This window comes from Halichoerus grypus, chromosome 13 (assembly GCF_964656455.1).
Source record: "Halichoerus grypus chromosome 13, mHalGry1.hap1.1, whole genome shotgun sequence".
Classification (NCBI taxonomy): Eukaryota; Metazoa; Chordata; class Mammalia; order Carnivora; family Phocidae; genus Halichoerus; species Halichoerus grypus.
In genome coordinates, this window is record NC_135724.1 from 87,528,828 (window position 1) to 87,534,544 (window position 5,717).

Consider the following 5,717-nt stretch of genomic DNA (forward strand, 5'->3'; position numbering starts at 1 on the left):
GATACGTGTCTGCCTAGAAGTCACAGGCTATGCCACCGTAAATGCTAAAAAACGAGAATTGTGCTAGGAGGTGCTTCACTTGGGCGTTAAGATCAAGGCTATTTTCCAGATTCCACTTTCCCCGATAGGAAAAAGAAGGACTTTAATCCAAAATCTATTAAAGCAGAGATGACTTGCTCCAGAAGTCTGTACAAAACCTAGGTAACAGCAAAATAAAGGGCATTTTGCTTATGTAAAGTTAGATTACTTAACAGGGGAAGGGACCTTTGCGTTGAATTCATGAACAAAAGGTGAACATATTCGCAACACAAAGAGCAGCTTTCTTAAGGGAGTATGTTGCAGAATGAAGCATTTAGTCTCCTTTTGTGTTTGGCAATAGTGTACCATCCGCATGAGCCAAAGCAGAGAAAAAAACACCTCAGTTGTCCCAGATGGCTCAGTCTCAGGATTTAAGATGAATTCCTTCAGCAGATGCAAATCACAGTATATTACCCAGCTGAAAAAATCGGGCACGTCATTTAATTATTTCCAAGGAGTGGAGGCTGGCATGCAGTTTTGATTGATACTTGGAAAAGGACCAACAAAACCCTGCACGAAATAAACAAACAAAATTCTAGTGTATGGCAATGCCCTAAGAGAAGCAAGGTGGAAACTGGTTAGGTCACAGGATTGGAGCCTCCTCCAGGAGGGACACGTGATCGCATGGTGGTGGTGTGGTAATGGAGGGTTGGTGGTTCTTGGTGGGGGTGTGGTAATGGAGGGTTGGTGGTTCTTTTCCCTCTGAGATCGGGTCTGCACCATTGCTTCTGCCTCACCTCACCTCTTTCAGCAACAATAGAAGCACGACAGGCAAGAGGACTGCTATGTATCTTAGCCTGGAAATTATCTTGGCCATTTGACTTTGGGTCTCTGTTCCGTGGCTCGGTGGATGCTTGGGGTTGTAAGCGCCTCTGGTGTGATCATGAGGTTTTTAAGGGGTTCCCTACATTGGCTTTTGTACTCAGTGGCCTTCTCGGGATTGTCACGTGCCTAGTTCCATCTTATCATTCAGATCTCACCTTGAGAGAGAATGTCATCTCCTTGTGGATGTCTTGGCTGACTACTTAAAGTGGCTACCCTTCCCCAGTCACCCTTGCTATCGCATTGTTTTATTTTCTTCAGGGCATTTATCTGTGATATTGTGTTTTTCTTTAGCTGTTCACTGTCTGTCTCTCCTTACTAGAATACAAGCTCCACGAGAATATGGGTTTGTCTGTCTTGTCCATCCTCAGGATGTGGAATGGTCCCTGGTATACTTTCTTTATTGAACGCCTACTGTTGCAATGAATGAGTCCCACCATCCCTGCTCTATCAGTGACTTGTGAAGGGCCTCGCCATGGGAGGAGCCTCAAAAAATTTTTGCTGAACCCAAGTTCACTGATTTCCAATTTGTGAAATAAACAGGAGGGCCTCCAAACTACTTGCCTCATGGGAATGGCTGTGAAGGTTAATCAGGTTTAACGAATACAAAACGAGGCAGCATTAAAGGTTTCTCAGAGACAAGTGATGTGTAAGTGCACATTGGGGCTGTTACCACATTGTCATCACCTCCTAGACTGTTCTTTGCAAGTCTGCTATCTACTGGAGGTGGGAATACTCCTTTAAACTGAAACTGTGATTTTTAGCCTGGAGTTGGCCCCTTTTATGTCACATACATTTATGTGCTTGGTTCCTCAACCTGTGGGTGTCTCTGAAACTTTTCGTTCATAGGTTGCCAAAATTTAGCATAAACCCAGACTCCCAAGGGCAGAAAGGTCAAGTTTCTCTTATGTAGAAATAAACTTATGTTCAATTTATTTTGTGCATTGAACTACACATGATTCTCGTGAACAAGGTTAAAAAAAAAAAAGTAAGAATGGGTTTTGGAAGTACTCTATTGTCTACCAAAGATTGCAGCTATTTTCAATCAATTGGGGACAGGGAGAGGAAAAAGAGAAATAGTGATTCAGAATGATGGCTGATTTGATCAAAGAACCTCAAAGGAATTAATAAAGGAGGACATTAGCTAGTGATAGGCAGGCTAGTTTCAAAAGCTGGGCAGACAGAAAAGGCCCAGTAAAAAAGAGTGACCTGGAAAGGAGGCCCCAGCCAACTTCCTAACCCTCTACAGCCCTCCTGTAGAGCAATACAGATTGCAAAAGGCGGTCTGTTCTGTATTTGGACAGCTTTAATCATTAAAGCAGGCTCATTCTAGGCTGAATCCACATCCCCTAACTAACTTCTCCCATATATTGGTTCTTGTTTAGCCTTCTGGAACAAGTCTGAATAAATTTAATCCCTCCTCTGTGTGAGATCCCTTTGAGTATTTCAAAATATCTATGGTGCTTTGTAAAGTCTCTTTTCTCAGCTAAAAGAAACAGCTCGGTCCCTGAGGCTGTTCCTCCTATAGCGGGAGTCTGCAACCCCTCATTGTCCAGGCTTGGAGACACCCAACAGGGAACACAAAAGTCTAGGCATAGTCTTGGTGCAAGGCCCTGTGGAGCTACCACTGTCCTCCCTTGTTCTGATGCTTTCCCCTGCACATTGTTGATTTGTCTTAACAATCAGCTCAAAACTGAGTCCTGTATACATAAACTGCAGTCTTATTAAATCTTCCCATTGTGTACTTGCACTGTTGATTCTTTTTAACCCAGACACTGAACTCTGACTATAACGGAATGTTCTCATGTTCATTTTGGTCCTTGCAGTCTGCTGTGGTTTTTTTGAGTTTTCATCTTCTTCTTTTTTTTTTTTAAAGATTTATTTATTTATTTATTTGACAGAGAATGACAGCGAGAGAGGGAACACAAGCAGGAGAAGTGGGAGAGGAAGAAGCAGGCTTCCCTCTGAGCAGGGAGCCCCATGAGGGGCTCGATCCCAGGACCCCGGGATCATGACCTGAGCCAAAGGCAGATGCTTAACGACTGAGCCACCCAGGCGCCCCTAAGTTTTCATCTTCAAGACATATTTTATCTCTACGTCCCAGCTTGGGTTAGGCATAAATTTGGAAAGCATAACTTACGACTTCTATGCCTTTATCCAATAGAATGTCTAGGCATTCATTCCAGATTATAAGATAACCAATCAACTGGGTTTAGTTGTTCAACAGCTATCAAATCAACTTGGCTACAGGTTCCAAAATCAGGAAAGTGAAATTCTTAACAGTGTTCTCTCCTGCCTCTCTGTCTCCCATAGTACTCTGTTATACACAATTGGAACACACCATTCTTTTGGTTGAGCACCTGACGTAGTCAACTTGACTTAAGGATCATGCTGTGTGAAAGTACACATTTACATGCTAGACTCAGAGCAGTAAGGTGTTCACACTGAGAGAGAGGTGGGAACTAAGGCTGTCCAACTCAGTCACACCTGGCGTCTCTTACTGACTCTGGAACATATGCGTGTTGAATGAAAGAATGGGCAGAATTGTTGCAATATTAAAATGCTTTGCTATGTAAATTAAAGTCTCTTCAGGTAACCACGGGATGTTAGTCCACTGCATTATTATCTAGCCCACAGTTCTTGACTTGCCCATAAGAACTTACTGAGAGAACGAGTCATTTGTGTTGCTAAGCTCTAGATACATTGTCTACAACAGACTCAAAGTCCACGTTCTAGTGAACAGTCTCCAAGTCACATTCTAGTGAATTTTCACAGAAATGTGCCCAGTTTGGCATGGCTTGTGTTTTGTTTTGTTTTGTCGCTGGCTTGTGTTTTTGAACACATGTCCGTACCTAGTGACCACCATTTTTTCTACATGTTCCCAAACTATAACTTTAACATCTGAGAATTTGCCAAACTTAACAGAATGCCTTTTCCAGAATTTGCCTCCCTGCCTCCATTGGTAAGTATTCTTTTGATGGCTTAGTGTCTAAAATCCAACTGACTAGCTTATGTTTATAATAAAGGGACTTATTGGGAGTAGACTCCAAATTCAGAACAGCTTGATCCAGGTGCTCAAATGAAGTCACTGAGAATCTCTTTCTATCCCTTGGATCTGCTGCTTTCCTTTGCCTTTGGCTTTGATGTAGGCTCTCTCCAGGTGACAGCAGACATGGTCCCCAGCGTCTCCGGTTTAAAATCCACCGAGTTTAGGGGCGCCTGGGTGGCTCAGTCGGTTAAGCGTCTGCCTTCGGCTCGGGTCATGATCCCAGGGTCCTGGGATCGAGTCCCCACATCGGGCTCCTTGCTCAGTGGGGAGCCTGCTTCTCCCTCTGCCGCTCCCTGCCACTCTGCCTACTTGTGATTCCTCTCTCTCTCTCTATGTGTCAAATAAATAAATAAAATCTTTAAAAAAATAAAAATAAAATAAAATAAAATAAAATCCACCAAGTTTAGAAATTTCATGGAGGGAAAGGCCTAATATTTTCTGAGGGTCCTGTGCCCCACCTGAAAGAGGGACTGTGACCAGCCCCACCTGAATTACATGCACTGAGAGTAGGGAAGAAGTGGTTCCCTGAAGCAGTGGTTTTCAAACTTTGGCATGCAGCAACATCACCTGGAGGGCTTGTGAAAAGACTTCTGGGCCCTACCTCCACAATTCTCACTCAGTAGGTCTGGGATGGAGTCCAAGAATGTGCATTTCTAACAAGTTCCCAGGTGATGTTGACGCTGCTAGTTTAGGACCCACACCCTGGAAAACAATGCCCCTAAGGAAAATCAAATCAAGGAAGGGAATGAATGGTGGGTTGACTAAACAGAAGATGTCCACTTCATTGAGGAAAGCCAAAGAGCTTAACTCCTTTTGGAGGAAGCAGAAGTAACTGGCATGGAACACTGGGAAGCCTGGTTGGGAATGGCCCTAGAATCTTCCACTGCAGTTTTCAGTTTCGTCTGCCATATATCCACCACAGCCTCTCCTCCAGTTCTAAGCTCCTGCCACAATGGACTATTATCTGTCCCTCTGCACCTTTACTCGAGCTGTTCCTGCTGCTTGGATCTGCCCGGCACACCCCTAATCCTCCTTCCAAGATGAAGGCTAAATCCCACCCCATCGTGGAAGCCTCCTCTGACAATGGCCATCACTTCTCCATCACTTCCATTCTCACTAGTTGCTACTCGTTCTGCATCCCACATGACACTTTGTATCTCACTCAGCTGTGGTATAGTAACTCGGGTTTTTTGTGGTTTTTGTTTGTTTTTTCAGGTTTGCCTCCTACTTCTCAGGCTTATCCTTGTCAGCCTTCTTTTCATGTCCTTCCCATCTTCTGCTCAACTTGAAATGTGGAGTGTCCCAGGACTTGGAATGTGGGACATTCTTCCTTATCCACAATCTTTCCTTAGGCCCACTGCTTTAAATTCCACCTAAATATTTTTTTAAAAGATTTTATTTATCGGGCGCCTGGGTGGCTCAGTTGGTTAAGTGACTGCCTTCGGCTCAGGTCATGATCCTGGAGTCCCGGGATCGAGTCCCGCATCGGGCTCCCTGCTTGGCAGGGAGTCTGGTTCTCCCTCTGACCCTCCTCCCTCTCATGCTTTCTGTCTCTCATTCTCTCTGTCTCTCAAATAAATAAATAAAAAATCTTTAAAAAAAAAAGATTTTATTTATCTATTTGACAGAGAGAGACACAGCGAGAGAGGGAACACAAGCAGGGGGAGTGGGAGAGGGAGAAGCAGGCTTCCCGCGGAGCAGGGAGCCCAATGCGCGGCTCGATCCCAGGACTCTGGGATCATGACCTGAGCCGAAGGCAGACGCTTAA